This window comes from Phyllobates terribilis, unplaced genomic scaffold (assembly GCF_046119375.1).
Source record: "Phyllobates terribilis strain yellow unplaced genomic scaffold, ASM4611937v1 Scaffold_3__8_contigs__length_932513732, whole genome shotgun sequence".
NCBI lineage: Eukaryota > Metazoa > Chordata > Amphibia > Anura > Dendrobatidae > Phyllobates > Phyllobates terribilis.
The window spans coordinates 685,482,711-685,501,332 of NW_027362763.1; the positions used below are offsets into that span (position 1 = coordinate 685,482,711).

Below are 18,622 nucleotides of genomic sequence, written 5' to 3' on the forward strand. Positions count from 1 at the left end.
CTCTACCAGGGACTGTGAAATAAGATTCCCGGCTGCTCCAGAGTCCAGTTGGGCTAGTTCGAAATAACGGTTCTCCCCGTAGACGATTGAAACTGACAACAGCAGGGATGGAGAGGATTTATTCTTGTCTAGGTGGACCTCTCTGAGCGAACCTAGACACAGGCGTTTCCCGACCTCTCCAGGCAGGCACGGATCCGGTGCTCCTTACTGCCACAGTAGAAGCAGGTCCCCTCGGCACGGCGTAAGTCCTGACGGGTCTTAACCATCTTGGTCTGGTCGACCTGCATAGGCTCAGGAGGGTGTACCTGGTTAGAGACAGAAGGAGTGACGGGTTTCTGAAAAGTAGGAGCTAGACGTGGTAACCTCCTCTCACGGGTGACCTCTCTGGCACGCTCCTGGAACCGTAGGTCAATCCGGGTGGCAAGAGTTATTAAGTCATCGAGAGTGGTAGGAATGTCCCGACCCGCAAGTTCATCTTTAATACGGCCGGACAGACCCTCCCAGAAGACGGAAACCAGAGCGTCGTTATCCCAGGCCAGCTCCGAGGCAAGGGTACGGAACCGTATGGCATATTGGCCCACGGTGAGACTTTCCTGACGGAGGCGTAGCAACGATGATGCGGATGAGGTCTTCCGTCCGGGTTCGTCGAAGACTTTCCGGAAAGCCGTGAGAAAAGCAGGCAAGTTGGACACCAGGGGGTCTCCTCTCTCCCATAGAGGATTTAGCCAGGCCAGGGCCTCCCCGGTGAGATGGGACATGATGAATGCAATTTTGGCTCGGTCGGAGTTAAACTGGTGGGACAATAGTTCAAAGTGCAGGGTGCACTGATTTATGAAGCCCCGAGCCTGGGCTGAGTCGCCTCCGAAGCGAGGAGGTGCAGAAAGCCGAGGTCCGGGGTAGGATATCATGGTGTTAGTGGACAGCGGAGCTGCCGGATTGCGAGACATGGCACTGGCGGAGGTTGTTGGTGGAGCAGTCAGAGTGTCCAGGCGAGTATTGACATTCCGCAGGTGACCCAGGATGGACTCCTGTTGGGACCTTTGACGGGACAGTTCATGACACAGGTCCGAGAGCGAGGGAGCTTGGGTGCCACCGGGTTCCATGGCCCGAGCAAACTGTAACGGGTCTGGGAGGCGGAACCTCTGAGCTACTATACAAGGGGGCAGTCCTTGTAAGGGAGCGGGTGGCGACCAGGGAAGACGGGCAGGAGGTCACAGCAGGTGACCGGGACAGTCTCTGAGTGGACGGGCTGGAGGTCACGGCAAGTGACCGGGGCAGTCACTGGATGAACGGGCTGATGGTCACGGCAGGTGACCGGGGCAGTCTCTGAATGAACGGGCAGATGGTCACGGCAAGTGACCGGGGCAGTCTCTGGATGAACGGGCAGATGGTCACGGCAAGTGACCGGGGCAGTCTCTGGATGAACGGGCAGATGGTCACGGCAAGTGACCGGGGCAGTCTCTAGGTAAAGGGTAGGTACGACCTGTGGCGGCTGTTGATAGACGTGAGCTCCCAGGTGAGCAGGCGAGAGTCTCTGGATGAACGGGTGGTCACAGCATGTGACGGCGGAGCCTCCAGGAAGACCAACAGACAGGCGGCAGATGAGCGCTCCCAGGTGAGCGGGCAGAAGTCTCTGGACAGGCGGGTGGTCACAGCACGTGACGGCAGAGCCTCCAGGTAGGCTAGCAGACAGGCAGCAGATGAGCGCTCCCAGGTGAGCGAGCAGGAGTCACTGGACAGGCAGGTGGTCACAGCACGTGACGGCGGAGCCTCGAGGTAGACTAGCAGGCAGGTAGCAGGTGTGTGCTCCCAGGTGAGCGGGCAAGCTGGTCCATAGACAGACTGACAGGAGTTGGAAGGCAGACCGTCGGACCTCAGGCAAGCAGGCAGGTGGCTGATGTGCGCTCCCAGGTGAGCGGGCAGGCTGGTCCTTAGACAGACTGACAGGAGTAGTAAGGCAGACCGTCGGACCTCAGACTAGCAGGCAGGTAGCAGATAATCAGGCAGGAATCTGGCAGGTAACTGGCAGGTAACTGGCAACGGGACCTGAGGGCTGAAGCAGAGTAGTGAACAGTGCAACAACATTGCTCGGGCACCTCCATTTTGGAGGAGGTGCCTTATATATGGTAAAGTCCTCCGGCCATTGGCCGGGGACTCCTTAGGACGGCGCGCGCGGCCCCTTTAAGAGGGAGGGAGAGCGCGCGCGCGCGCCCTAAGCACAGTGGCCGGGAAGGAGCGCACGCTGCCAGCAGAGCGGGAGAGGGACGCTGGGCACGGAGCACAGCGGTGAGGGGAACAGTGTCCCTGCCTAGCAGAGGGCAGGGACGCCGGCACTACAACATTTATTATGTCCCCCCTCAACCTTCTCTTTTCCAGGCTGAATAGTCCTAGTTTTGCCAACCTCTCTGGGTATTGCAGTCCCTCCATTCCCTTTATTAATTTTGTTGCCCTCCTTTGTACCTTTTCAAGCTCATTTCTATCCTTTCTATATATTGGGGCCCATAACTGAGCACAGTATTCCAAGTGTGGTCTGACCAGTGCTTTGCACAGTGGAAGAACAATGTTCTCATCCTTTGCAGCTATACCTCTTCTGATACATCCCATTACCCTGTTTGCCCTTACAGCAGCGGCCTGACTTTGGGCACTCCAATTTAGTTTGCTATCAATCAAGATGCCCAAGTCCTTCTCCATCTCTGAATTCCCCAATGATTTCCCATTCAGTGAGTACTGGTGACTTCCATTTTTCCTTCCCATATGTATGACCTTACATTTCTCCTCGTTAAACCTCATTTGCCATTTAATGCTCCACCTACCCAGCTTATCCAAATCCCTCTGTAGGTCTGCACTGTCCTCTTTTGTATTAATTGTTTTACATAACTTTGTGTCATCTGCAAATATTGATATTTTACTATTTATCCCGTTGACTATGTCGTTAATAAAGATATTAAATAACAATAACATTGGGCCTAGTACAGACCCCTGTGGTACCCCACTAGTGACGCTTACCCAATCTGAGTATATTCCATTTATAACCACCCTCTGCCTTCTATCCCTTAGCCAGTTAGCTACCCACTTGCAGACATTTTCCCCCAGCCCCATCATTCTCATTTTGTATACCAACCTATTATGTGGCACGCTATCGAACGCTTTTGAGAAGTCGAGATACACGACATCCACTGGTTCCCCCTGATCTACTCGAGAGCTAACCTCCTCGTAGAAGTCAATCAGGTTTGTTTGGCAGGAGCGATTCCTCATGAATCCATGTTGGTTCGGGGTTAATAGATTATTAGCATCAAGATGCTCCGTAATTGCCTCTTTAATGAAGCTTTCAAAAATTTTGCCCACAACGGACGTCAGACTCACCGGCCGATAGTTTCCGGCGTCACTTTTCGCTCCCTTTTTGAATATTGGCACTACATTCGCCTGTCGCCAATCAAGTGGTACAGACCCAGTCTCAACAGAGTCCTTAAATATAAGATATAACGGTCTGTCTATCACATTACTTAGTTCCCTTAGTACCCGTGGGTGTGTGCCATCAGGTCCTGGTGATTTGTTTATTTTAATGTTACTGAGGCGTTTCTGTACCCCAGCTTGGGTTAGATTTGTCATACTTAGTGGAGGATTAAGCTCGTCACTTCTCATTTCTCCTGTTAGTTCTATTTCCTTTGTGAAAGTTGACGAAAAAAATTTATTTAATAGATTAGCTTTATCCTCATCTTTCTCTATGATTTTGCCTTCATCACTTTTTATCGGTCCAATATTATCCGATTTAATCCTTTTACTATTTATATACGTAAAGAACAGTTTGGGATTTGATCTACTTTCCCTAGCAATACGTCTCTCTGTTTCCTCCTTCGCTATTTTTATTTGTTTTTTTGCAGGTTCTCGTTTTTTCCTTGTAACACATTAGTGCCTCCTTACTGTTTTCCTGTTTTAATCTCTTGAATGCCTCTTTTTTGCTATTTAACGCCCCTTTTACGTTCTTGTTCAACCATATTGGTTTCCTCTTATTTCTGGCCCTTTTATTCCCATACGGTATATACCTCTCGCACTGAGTATTCAGAATTCTTTTGAAGGTTTCCCATTTACTATTCATATTCCTTTGATTAAGAACTTTGTCCCAGTCTATAAGTTGAAGGTTTTCTTTCAGCTGATCAAACTTCGCCCTCCTAAAGTTTAATGTTTTAGTTGTTCCCTTATTGATAACCCTACTGAAGGGCATTTTGAAATTGATAATATTATGATCGCTATTACCTAGGTGCCCCCCTATCTGTACCTCAGTTATTCTATCAGGCCTATTAGTCAATATTAAGTCCAACACGGCCTTCCCTCTCGTTGGTTCCTGCACTAGTTGGGAGAGATAATTATCCTTGATATTTGTCAAGAACCTTTTTCCTTTCTGCGATCTACAGGTTTCTGTTTCCCAGTCAATATCCGGGTAGTTGAAGTCCCCCATTACAATCACCTCATTATGTTTTGCTACTTTGTCTATTTGTCCTAATAGGAGATTCTCATTCTCCTCTGTTATATTGGGTGGCTTATAGCAGACCCCCAGTAATATTTTATTATTATTTTTTGCCCCCTCTATCTCTACCCACATGGACTCGACCCCCTCTTCTCCCTCTCCTATATCTTCCCTTAGTCTGGGTTTTAGACATGACTTTACATATAAGCAGACTCCTCCGCCTTTCCCCTGTTTCCGGTCCCTTCTAAATAAACTATAATCTATTAAATTTACCGCCCAGTCATAGCTATCATCTAGCCAAGTCTCTGTTATACCTACGATGTCATACCTCTCCTCCGATATAAGCGCCTGCAGCTCATCCGCCTTATTGGTCAGGCTTCTTGCGTTGGTCAGCATGCAAGATAAAACTTTGGGGTTATTTAGCATCCTATTCTTCTCTAACGATCTAACTGTACTATCCCCACCCCCCTCTCCACCCTCATTATATTCACTTCTCCCCTTCCCCCTTGCTTGCCTCACATCCCACCTATTTCCTTGGTCCCCCCCCCGTCTCTAGTTTAAAAACTCCTCCAACCTATTAGCCATCTTCTTCCCCAGCACCGCTGCACCCTCCCCATTGAGGTGCAGCCCGTCCCTACGGTAGAGCCTGTAGCCGACAGCGAAGTCGGCCCAGTTCTCCATGAACCCAAACCCTTCTGCCTTGCACCAACTCTTTAGCCACTTATTCACCTCCCTAACCTCCCGTTGGCGCTCCTGTGTGGCTCGCGGGATTGGTAGTATTTCTGAGAAAACTACCTTGGAGGTCCTTGCCCTAAGCTTCCTACCTAGATCCCTGAAATCATTTTTAAGGACCCTCCATCTACCACTCACTTCGTCATTGGTGCCAATGTGGACCATGACCGCTGGGTCTTCGCCAGCCCCACCCAGTAACCTGTCAACCCGATCCGCGATGTGCCGGACTCGAGCGCCAGGGAGGCAGCACACCGTTCGGCGATCCCGGTCTTTGTGACAGATTGCCCTGTCTGTCCCCCTAATAATAGAGTCACCCACTACCAGGACCTGTCTAGCCTGCCCTACACTTCCCCCCTCCCCCTCATTACTGGAGCATACACTCCCCCGGCGGTCAGAGGATCTGTCGTGCTCCAATAATGCCGGTTCTGAACCAGCCTTCCTATACTTCTTCCCTCTATCCCTTCTAAGTGTTACCCAGCTCCCTGCCTGTTCAGCCTGCGCTTCCCCACTAAGCTCCACCCCCATTGTTGACCCATTGAGTGTCTGCTCGGTGAGCAGCAAACTCCGTTCCATGTTGTCGATGCTCCTCAGTACCGCTATCTGAGCACTTAGATCCAGGATTTGGGCTTCCAAGTGCACGATATGCTCACATCTCTCGCAGCAGTATGGATCCCTGAGCGGTAGCTCAGGGAATGCATACATTGCGCAAGATGTACACTGCACGGCTCCGGCCAACATGGACGTCATTCTAAATATGGGGATACAGCACTCTGTTACTGACTCAAGCCCTCTGCAACTGACACAGGTCCTCTGCTACTGATACAAGCCTTTTGCAACTGACACAAGCCCTCTGTTACTGACACAAGCCCTCTGCAACTGATACAGGCCCTATGCAACTGACACAGGCCCTCTGCAACTGACACAAGCCCTCTGCAACTGATACAGGCCCTCTGCAACTGACACAGGCCCTCTGTAACTGACACAACTCCTCTGTTACTGACACAAGCCCTCTGCAACTGATACAGGCCCTCTGCAACTGACACAGACCCTCTGCAACTGACACAAGCCCTCTGTTACTGGCACAAGCCCTCTGCAACTGATAGAGGCTTTCTGCAACTGACACAGGCGCTCTGCAACTGACACAAGCCCTCTGTTACTGACACAGGCCCTCTGCAACTGATACAGGCCCTTTGCAACTGACACAAGCACTCTGTTACTGACTCAAGCCCTCTGCAACTGACACAGGTCCTCTGCTACTGATACAAGCCTTTTGCAACTGACACAAGCCCTCTGTTACTGACACAAGCCCTATGTTACTGACACAAGCCCTCTGCAACTGATACAGGCCCTATGCAACTGACACAAGCCCTCTGTTACTGATACAAGCCCTCTGCAACTGATACAGGCCCTCTGCAACTGACACAGGCCCTCTGTAACTGACACAAGTCCTCTGTTACTGACACAAGCCCTCTGCAACTGACACCTGCCCTCTGCAATTGACACAAATCCTATGCAACTGACACAGGCCTTCTGTAACTGACACAAGTCCTCTGCAACTGACACAAATCCTTTGTTATTGACACAAGCCCTCTGCAACTGACACAGAACCTCTGCATCTGAAAAAGACGCTCTGCAACTGACATAAGTCCTCTGCAACTGACACAGGCCCTCTGCAACTGACACAGGCCCTCTGCAACTGACACAAGTTCTCTGCAACTGACACAGGCCCTCTGTAACTGACACAAGTTCTCTCTGCAACTGACACGAGTCCTCTGCAACTGACACAGGCCCTCTGCAACTGACACAAGTTCTCTGCAACTGACACAGGCCCTCTGCAACTGACACAAGTTCTCTGCAACTGACACAGGCCCTCTGCAACGGACACAAGTCTTCTGCAACTGACACAGGCCCTCTGCCATTGGCACCGTCCCTCTGCAACAGACACAGTCCTTCTGCAACTGACGCAAGCCCTATGCAACTGACACAGGCCCTCTACTGACACAAGTCCTCTGCACCTGACACTGAATGAAGGGAAGTCGGCCCCTAATCAAACTCTGTCTGTTCCTCACAGGCTCTCTGCTCAGGTTCTCTCAGTCTCCTGGAAAACAGACATTAACTCCTAAGCTGCTGTAGCATTAGCATGACTCCGCATTACTCACAGGCACACACAGAATGCATTACTGGAAATATATGGAAAATTAAATCATAGTCCCCGATTCATTAAGAATTAAAGGGTTTTACACCGAATTCTTGAGTAAACACTTTGATGAATCAGAGTCACAGACAAGTGCACTGAACATAACTCCATGCAAATGCTGGAAATGCTCAGCTCTCCAGGCATCATCGTCCTTCATAGAGCTGTGGTCTGGCAATAAAACACAATGGCGTATAGAAACAAAGTGCAAAACCATGCAAAATCCTAGGGGCAACATGACTAACAGTCTCATCGGCAAGACTCCACCTTCATCCTCTTGTGATGGCTGTCCACCGGAGCAGAGATTCTTTGTACACACTTTACTACTGACCTGTTCTGCCTAAGGCTTGACATTTGTTTTTTTATACTTTGGTAAAGGTGCCGGCCTGGCGCTGAAAGTGTTGGTGTTAATAAAAATCTTATCTCTACCTCCAAGACCTCCTCATTCCCACTAGAGAAGCCCACCTGTAATCACATTCCAATTCTGGTAATAAGGTCTCATATAGTGATTCACACATGTTGAATGATATACGTCACCAGATTCTGAGGTACGTTTAGAAAAGGGAACAGGGAAGAGTAAGATTAGAGAAGTGAGGTGAGAGGCCTGACTAAAGAGATGTGTTTTTAAAGCACATTTAAAAATGTGGGGGCTAGGAATTAATCAGATCGTCCTGGGTACAACATTCCATAAAACTGGCGCAGCACCGGAGAAATCTTGGAGATGGAATTTGGAGGTTTGGATTATGGAGGATGTTAGTCTTAGATGAGTTACAGAATGGAGAGCAGGGGTAGGGTGATAGAGATGAGGAAGGAGATATAGGGTGGTGCAGAACTGTGGACAGCTTTGTGTGTGAGAGTGATGAGTTTATATTGTACTCTTTAGGAGATGGGCAACCAGTGTAATTACTGGTACAGGGTGGAAGCATCGGTGTAGCGACTGGACAGAAATACGACCCTGGCTGCCGCATTCAGGATGGATTGGAGAGGAGATAGTTTATTTAGAGGGAGACTGATTAGAAGAGAGTTGCTGTCAGGGGTGGATTAAGAGTAGCAAGGGCCCCGGGCAGTTTAGAAGGCGCGGGCCCCCCCCCACACCTGATTTATTACGTGACATGTCACATGATCCCCTGTGATAGATCATGTGATAGTTCACGGGAAATTAATTTGGCACAATATTAATTGTGCTGCCCCATCTGAGAGCAGCACAATATAGAGGCAGATACCCTGATTCCAGCGATGTGTCACTTTTTCAGCTGCTTGTTGTCATTTTGAGAAAATCACCGTTTTATCTGCTGCAGATCTAGCAGCTCTCTGAATGCTGCGCTCTGTATAGCCCCGCCCACACCACTGATTGGCAGCTTTCTGCTCATGCTCAGTGTACACAGAAATCTACTGATCAGTGATGGGGGTGGGGTCCTACAGAACTTACTAGTCAATTACCTTCTGACAAATCAATGATTTTATCAAAACAACACTAAGCAGCCCAGTAAGTGACACATTACTGGAATCAGTGCTTCTAACCCTACATTATGCTGCTCTCAGATTAGGTGGCAAAAACCTGATGACAGATTCCCTTTAAAGGAGCTGTAAAGACAAAAAAAGTTTGTATTAAAAAAAATACAAGCCATTTGTGAAATTAACCTTTTTTCATTGTTAATTCACATTAGACTGTATCTTCAACACTTTTGTCAGCAGGTCTTATTACAGACTCTGAATAGGGCAGCTCTCTCCCTCTCCCTCAGCAGAAAGTCACAGCATGGTTAAAAAACGGGATCTTTTATGATTTTCTCATAATAAATAAAAAAGGACATGCAAGTCCTCCAAACTATTTTCCGTTTCTGTATAGGGGAGGTCCTAAATCTTTCTTGTTCTTTAGTTGATCACATGTCAAAAAGGCAAAGCATTTACTATGAACTCGCCTAAAAAAATATACACTTGGAGAGTAATATCATCATCTGCATGTAAATATTCCTTGACTCTAAGGGCTCGCTCACACTGTCGTATAACACGGCCGAATGCTATGTGATGTTTTATCGGATAGGACTCGGCCCTATGTTATACTATGGGACAGTGCAGATCTGCGATTATTGGCATGAGAAAATAATCTCATTCGATATTCGGACCATGTGCACCCATACAAGTCTACGGGTGCACGTAAACCATTGGACTGCACTCGGATGTCATCCAAGTGCAGTCCGATGAACACTCACAGAGACTATGGAGAAGATGGAGAAATTAAGTTCTCCATCTTCTCCATATCTGTGCTGCGAGAGAATCGGATCACACTCAGTTGAAGCTCTGACAGAGTTTGAGCCGAGTGTCATTAGCATAATTGGCCCTATTCTCTTGCATGAGAGAATATATGGCTTAGTGAGTGGACCCTAAAACTGAATAGTAGTGACGGACAGGCACCTCACAAGCGGGATCCATGTAGCTCTCAGATGTCATGTAGGTAGGGCTTCATTCCATGGGGTAGGGCTTAATTTCAAGGTATATAAAAAAATAGACTTCAAATAAAAATTAAATGAACACAAAAAGCACTAATTGAATTATTTTTTTCGGATTTATGTTTGCAGCCCCTTTAAAAACCCTTTGAGGACCAAGGCACATATATGTCCCATAGTTTTAAACTGGAAAAAAATTTTATTGAATAAAATTTAAGGTCCTCCAAGGTTTAAGTAGGTCATAAATTCATATGAATACTTCCTCATACAATTGCACATGCCAAAAGATGAAGAACAGAATCAAAAATATGACATTAAGTGGAGCACTTACAGGTATTCAAGGTGAAAGAGACCAGCAAAGGCATCGTCTCGAATGACAGTAAATGAGTTAGAATTCAGCAAGCTGAAAATGAAGACAGCAGGTTAGAAGCGAACCAGACTTTATGGTGCTCAGAATTAGTCAAGCAGAATTTATTGACTGCTCTTGCAAAGCACTGAGACTCCCGCTGTGTATAGATGGCACCGTGCGGCCTCCCGCTGTGTATAGATGGCGCCGTGCGGCCTCCCGCTGTGTATAGATGGCACCGTATAGATGGCTATGTGCGGCCTCCTGCTGAGTATACGTGTATAGATGGCTACGTGCGGCCTCCTGCTGAGTATAAATGCCGCACGGCGCTCCCCCCAGAGACAGCAGGAGGCCGCACAGCGCCATTCATACTCAGCGGGAGGCTGCACGTAGCCATCTATACACAGCAGGAGGCCGCACGGCGACATCTATACTCAGCGGGGGGTCGCACGTAGCCATCTATACACAGCGGGGGGCGCACGTAGCCATTTATACACAGCGGGGGGCCGCACATAGCCATCTATACACAGCGGGGGGCCGCACGTAGCCATCTATACACAGCGGGGGGCTGCACGGCGCCCCCCCCAGAGACATCAGGAGGCCGCACGGCGCCAACTATACACAGCAGGAGGCCGCATGCAGTCATGCACACACACAAACATATACAGACACGCATAAACACATTTGAAACACAAAAATACATACAAACAGACATCACACAATGACATCTGCCCACACACACACACAAACAGACAGACATCACACACACACACACCTGCCCACACACACACACACTTGCCCACACACACACACACCTGCCCACACACACACACCTGCCCACACACACACACAAACACATACACAGACAGACATCACACACCCACACACACCTGCCCACACACACACACACACCTGCCCCCACACACATCTGTGTGTATGTATAGTGTGTGTGTGTGTGTATAATTTGTGTGTGTGTATTTTTTTTAAGTTAAAAACAAGTAAAATGCATGTGGCATCATTATCAAGACTCCAGATTCACACTGAATTTTGCAATGCATTCATCTCCTCTTTCCAGGCTTCTATCTAAATCCCCGAAAAATGGCATTCAGATGGGCCTTGACATAGCCATTGATTTGAACAAAGGCAAACCGAGGCTAAAGTCTGAATCTTTAGGCTCCATTTGATCTGCTTTCAGATGTCTCATTTCAGACAGCACAATCCAGAATTTCAGGGATTCAGTTGTAAGCCTTGTGTAAAGACCTGAATGCAGCGCTGGATGTAGTGTGAATAGGTCCTTACATCCTACACCACCTCAGGGTATTGTTGTTATGGAGTATTGCCCCTGGGTGGCCGCAGTTATGACCACCACCAGGGCTCACGGTCACCCTCCCTAGCTTTGGTATTCTGGGGAGCTGGTATAATGAATATCTGAGAAGAGCCCTAGAGAAGCAAGAACATTGGACAACCAAGAGGTGGTGGCCACAAGTCAGGTGTAGTGTTCAACAGGGCAAGACTTTCTAACCTGCCCACACACACACACACACACACACACACCTGCCCACACACACACCTGCCCACACACACACACACACCTGCCCACACACACACACACACCTGCCCACACACACACACACACCTGCCCACACACACACACCTGCCCACACACACACACCTGCCCACACACACACACCTGCCCACACAGACACACACACACCTGCCCACACACATACGCCCACACAGACACACACACACACACCTGCCCACACACACACCTGCCCACCTACCCACACACACACCTGCCCTCACACACACACACACCTGCCCACACACACACACCTGCCCCCACACACACACCTGCCCACACACACACACACACACCTGCCCACACACACACACCTGCCCACACAGACACACACACACGCCCGCACAGACACACACACACCTGCCCACACACACACACACACCTGCCCTCACACAAACACACACCTGCCCACACGCACACACACACACCTGCCCACACACACACACCTGCCCCCACACACACACCTGCCCACACACACACACACACCTGCCCACACAGACACACACACACGCCCGCACAGACACACACACACACACCTGCCCACACACACACACCTGCCCCCACACACACACCTGCCCCCACACACACACCTGCCCACACACACACCTGCCCACACACACACCTGCCCACCCACACACACCTGCCCACACACACACACACACACACACATCTGCCCACACACACATCTGCCAACACACACACACACTCACCATCCCCCGGCTCCATTCTCCTGCCTGCTCTCTCTCCTCTCCGGTGGTAAGTAGCAGTACAGGCCGGGCACGCACTGCGTGACGTCACAGCTAGGAGACACGGCCGCGCACAGGGCCGTGTCTCCTAGCAATGACGCGGCCGGGCCAGCACAGGGAAGTTAACTGCTGCAGTGCTGGCCCGGCCGTTGAAGAAGTAGCGGCGGCCACTGCTGGGGGAGCGGTCCGGGGCCCCCCCTCCCGCCACTGCTACCGGTATGTGCCGCGGCGGCCTGCACATATAATGAGGGCAATCCGGCATTAGACACCCCGCCTGGAGCCGCGGGCCCCCTGCAGGCTCGGGGCCCCGGGCGGTCGCCCGGATTGCCCTCATTATAATCCGCCTATGGTTGCTGTAGTCCAGACGGGAATGAATAAGGGCGACAGTAAGAGTTTTTGCAGTTTCAATGATGAGAAAAGGTCGGATTCTGGAGATGTTGATGACATGAGCAACTGAGTGATCCGGATATAAGGAATAAAGGAAAGTTCTGTGTGCGATTCCCTTAGAATGCACAAAAATGGTTCTTCCAAATGTTTATTTTAATCTCTGTATTAGTGTTGAGCGAACATGCTCGACACTGCTCTGTACTCGCCCGAGCATCTCACTACTCGGGATGTTCGGCGAGCACCGAGCATTTCCGGGTTACTCAGGCGGGAGCTCCGGTCTCCGCCCTGCATGTTTGGCGCTCTTTGCAGAGCCAATGAACATGCAGGGATTGCCAGTCAGTCACTGTAATGCCGCAGCCATGTTGTTTGTGGGCATTAAGTGATTGACTGGAAGCACAGCGTCACCTCGAGTATTTAAAACCGGACGCCGTCATCTTGGACACAGTCGCTCCGGATCAGACAGTGTAGGGAGAGTGCTGCGGAGTTAGGGAGAGATATATAGTGTGAAATAGGTAGTGTAGTCCTTCTCAGGACTAATATCCATCCCAGATAGACAAGGACTTGCACGGGGATAGTTGCAAGTCTGCATCTTCTGATGCGGCAAGGAAAAATTCTGATGGGCACACTTTTAGGCAGTGACCTGGGAGTCAGAGATGCTTCCAGGGGTCTTCCCCATGCTGTTCCCATGTCTTTTCAGCACTGTATGCATGTGTCACACAGCACATGGCCAGATAAGGTTGTAAAAAGTTAAAATGACATTTCACGGTTAATGCATTTGTCTTGGTTGAAAGCAATACAAAAGTGCAAAAACGTATAAAAAATGCTACTTGTGAACATAGCCCAAGGTGTGGAGGAGTATTTTTGGTTTTGGTTATTTATTTTACCTTATACACAAATCTTTACCCTGGAAAGGAACTTCCATAACAAATTTCACAGGAAAGCAGCTTCAGTTTTGTCTTTGAACGTTTTATTGTGAGCCCGTAAAAGTGGCTTAATAAACCTGGGGGTCAGAAATGCTTCCTGGGGCGATCCCCATGCTGTCCCCATGTCTTTTGAGCACTGTCACTATCGTTTTGGGCACTTTTTAGGCTTTCTACAGACTGCCGGGGGTGCCGCCGCAAAAATGCTCGGGTCTCCCATAGTGTTAGGAGGGCGGTTGCAGACAACTTTATTAAAATGGAACGCAACCGACCCCGGGGTCCGCGATGCAGCCTGGAGGACTGCTGCCGAACACTTTCTGGGTGTAAAGTAAAGTAACCAACTTAAATGTTAAACCCTTCCGTGTTACTGCACACAGGAACGGGTATAGCGGTTTGCTCTGTAGCGTCGGCGTCCCTGCCTCCTGCTAGGCAGGAACGCTGTTCCCCTCACCTCTCCACTCCGTGCCCGGCGTCCTCCTCCCGCTCTGCTGGCAGCGCGCGCTGCTTCCCGGCCACGGTGCTTAGGGCGTTCTAAGGAATCCCCGGCCAATGGCCGGAGGACCTCACCATATATAAGGCACCTCCTCCAAAATGGAGGTGCCCGAGCAATGTTGTTGCAAAGCCTTCACTCTGCTTCAGCCCTCAGGTCCCGTTACCAGTTACCTGCCAGATTCCTGCTTGTTACCTGCCAGATTCCTGCCTGTTACCTGCCAGTCACCTGCCAGATTCCTGCTTGATACCTGCCTAATATCCGTTTACCTGTTTGCAAGCCTGCGGTCCGACGGTCTGCCTTCCGACACCGGTCAGTCTGTCTATGGTCCAGCCTGCCCGCTCACCTGGGAGCGCTCATCTGCTACCTGCCTGCTAGCCTACCTGGAGGCTCCGCCGTCACTTGCCGTGACCACCTGCCTGTCCAGAGACTCTTGTCTCCTCACCTGGGAGCGCTCATCTGCTACCTGCCTGCTAGGCTACCTGGAGGCTCCGCCATCACTTGCCGTGACCACCTGCCTGTCCAGAGACTCTCGCCTGCTCACCTGGGAGCGCTCACCTGCTACCTGCCTGCTAGCCTACCTGGAGGCTCTGCCGTCACTTGCCGTGACCACCTGCCTGTCCAGAGACTCTCGCCCGCTCACCTGGGAGCGCTCACCAGCCACCTGCCTGCTGTCCCTCTACCCAGAGACTGTCCCTGTCACTTGCCGTGAGTACCCGTCCTTCTACCCAGAGACTGTCCCTGTCACTTGCCGTGACTACCTGCCCTTCTACCCAGAGACTGTCCCTGTCACTTGCCGTGACTACCTGCCCTTTTACCCAGAGACTGTCCCTGTCACTTGCCGTGACTACCTGCCCGTCTTCCCTGGGAGCCACCCGCTTGCTTGTATAGTTGCTCAGAGGTTCCGCCTCCCAGACCCGTTACACGCTCTATCTCCGTTAACTGCATGGGAGAAGAGTGACCGGGATAGCACCTACTTAACTGAAGAACCACTCCGTGTTAATGCACACGGAGCGGGTTTCAGCAGTTCATACAATCTCCAAGAACCGCAGGGAGACGTGCGACTGGGGGAAAAGCAGTAGCCCTGTCTTCGATACAGGCGCTACGCTGTAGGGATTGGCGCTAAGATGCGTGTGACTCACGCCGACGGGTAAGTGCCCTCTGTCGGCGTGCTACCAGACAGAGGAGTGGTCCACGTGGTCCTGCAGGCAGCTCGGGGTGTAAGGCGACCCCCACTGACAGAGCCTGTCTGCAAGGCGAAGCTACCTGCCTACTTTCACTAGCCTGCCTCTATGGAGCTAACCTGCCTAGCAGAAACTACACGTGGCGCACAGACGTCCACACACCAGCATCATGCTCTATGATCTGAGCGCGCCGCCATGTTTGTGGGCGGGCCTTTTAAAGACTAAGCCCTGCCCCACTGTCGCACCATTGGTGACGTCACCTGTGACCAATCAGGCGGTGCCAGGTCACCGGTTCAGCTGGTTCCCGAACCACCAATCATGGTCCGCCATGTCACGGGCATGCTCAGTGTGATGCATCTTGGACTTAGGCTGCCGGAGCCCTGACTCCCTCCGCAACCTATACTTCATAGTGCTAGGCACAAACACCCGAGAAACAACTTGCACATCTTGTGCAATGGCTAGGCGTTGGGACTGACAGCAACGCTGTGCAGCATCAGCCCCAGCTGAACCAGATTGGGAGACCACAGCATCCACTGATGACTCAGAACCCATCTCTGATCCAGCAAGCACCCGGCGCCTAACACATAGACTAACATTGGGCTCGTTGCTCGGGTCGAGCACCCGAGTATCATGGCGAGCTCGGCCCGAGCTTCGAGCACCCGAGCATTTTAGTGCTCACTCAACACTACTCTGTATGAAATACTTAAAGGAGGATATCCAGCATCATTATTGAATATCGCAAATCGAAGGTATCAATCCTCAAAGTTTTTGAAAACCAAACTGCAGCTTGGAGACTGTCCCTGGCCGAATGAGACATGTGCCATGTATTCGGGTAACATGCTGGATACATTTTCTGTTACTTTCAGGCATCTGGTTCACATTAGGAAACGTTATATCTATGATCTGTAAGAAGCCGTTACATAAGAGAAGCTCTATCACAATGCATCTTCCTATCTCTGTTTTTTTATTGATTTTATAAACATTTTTTCGTTTTTTTTTTCTCTTTTTACTCAGTGGGAACCTACCTGGAAACTATCAGCAAGCTGCTGTTGACAAATATGTTTAAGGGTATGTGCACACAATGTCTGTTTCAGGCGTTTTCCACTCTGAAGACTCTCTGTTCATTACAGCACAAGTCAATGGAAAGTCTCAGAAGACGTACGGAAGAAGCTTGGGCGTCTTGTTGAGCGTATTCTCTGCTTTTTCGCTTCAGAAACTGCTAGCGGTTTATTCATTGTAAAATGGAAAGAAAAGCATGAAAAGACTAGAAAATGTCAGTACAAAAGACCACTAAAAAATGATGGAAAAATGCTCAAAAAACCCATTGAGTCTAAAAAATTATGAATAAAAATGAACAAGGAGATGCAACAAATGGTGCATCAGAAAACAAAGCCGACGTGTCCTGAAGTGTCTTCCTCTTGGAAAACCAAGTGGATATGAAAAATACGTCATGTGGACACACCGAAGACGCACATTCGCTGCACACCTGACTGCCGTCCTGCTTGGCTCACCGCCATCACTGAATTTATTTACAGCCATGGTCAGGTTTTCATTGCTGTCATATGTTTTTCGGATTGTTTTTACACAGCGTGAACCTACCTGGAAACTGTCAACAAGCTGCTGCTGACAGATCTGTTTAAAACAGGAAATTGGCTCCTCACCTGATTGCCATCCTGCTCGATTTACCACCACCATTGAAATTATTTAGCGTCATGGCTGAGTCTTTATTGCTTTCATATGGTTTTTTTAGTTTGTTTTAACTTAGTGACAAAAGATTTCTAATTATTACCTGGAAACTGTTAACAAGCTGCTGTAGTCAGATCTGTTTATAAAAGGACATTGGGGCTTGCTCTGGAGTGTCTCTTGCTGTGGAGTGTCTTCTGCTCTGGAGCGTCTCTTGCTCTGGAGCATCTCTTGCTGTGGAGTATCTCTTGCGGTGGAGTGTCTCTTGCTGTGGAGTGGTTCTTGCTGTTGAGTGTCTCCTCCTCTGGAGCATCTCTTGCTGTGGAGTATCTCTTGCGGTGGAGTGTCTCTTGCTGTGGAGTGGTTCTTGCTGTTGAGTGTCTCCTCCTCTGGAGCGTCTCTTGCTGTGGAGTGTCTACTGCTCTTGAGTGTCTCCTGCTCTGGAGCGTCTCCTGCTCTGAAGTGTCTCTTGCTCGGGAGCATCTCTTGCTTTGCAGTGTCCCTTTCTCTGGAGGGTCCCTTGCTTTGGAGCGTCTCATGCTGTGGAGCATCTCTTGCTGTGGAGTATCTCTTGCTGTGGAGTGTCTCTTGCTGTGGAGCGTGTCTTGCTGTGGAGTATCTCTTGCTGTGCAGCATCTCTTGCTCTGGAGTGTCCGTTGCTCTGGATTGTCCCTTGCTCTAGAGAGTCTCTTACTGTGGAGCATTTCTTGCTGTGGAGTGTCTCTTGCTGTTAAGCATCTCTTGCTGTGGATTGTCTCTTGCTGTGGAGCATCTCTTGCGTTGGAGTTTCTCTTGCTGTGGAGTGTCTCTTGCTGCCGGGTGTCTCTTGCTGTGAAGTATCTCTTGCTGTGAAGTATCTCTTGCTGTGGAGTGTCTCTTGCTGTGGATTGTCTCTTGCTGTGGAGTGTCTCTGGCTCTGGAGTGTCCCTAGTTATGGAGTGTTTCTTGATCTGGAGCATCCCTTGCAATGGAGTATCTCTTGCAGTGGAGTGTCTCTTGCTCTGGAGTGTCTCTTGCTGAGGAATTTCTCTTGCTGAGGAATGTCTCTTGCTCTGGAGTGTCTCTTGCTCTGGAGTATCTCTCGCTCTGGAGTATCTCTTGTAGTGGAGTGTCCCTAGCTCAGGAATGTCCCTTGCTGTGGAGTGTCTCTTGCCCTGGAGTGTCTCTTGCTCTGGAGTGTCTCTTGCTCTGAAGTGTCTCTTGCTCTGGAGTGTCTCTTGATGAGGAATTTCTTTTGCTGAGGAATGTCTCTTGCTCTGGAGTATCTTTTGCTCTGGAGTATCTTTTGTAGTGGAGTGTCCCTTGCTGAGGAGTGTCCCTTGCTGAGGAATGTCTCTTGCCCTGGAGTGTCTCTTGCACTGGAGTGTCTCTTGCACTGGAATGTCTCTTGCACTGGAGTGTCTCTTGCACTGGAATGTCTCTTGCACTGGAATGTCTCTTGCACTGGAA

The 18,622-nt window shown here is 49.9% G+C and overlaps 1 protein-coding gene across 1 annotated transcript in view; it reads left to right on the plus strand.

The window, feature by feature from the left end:
• SRP9 (signal recognition particle 9) overlaps positions 1-18,622 on the plus strand; it is a 102,271-nt gene that overhangs the window by 26,722 nt on the left and 56,927 nt on the right. The window lies entirely within an intron of this gene.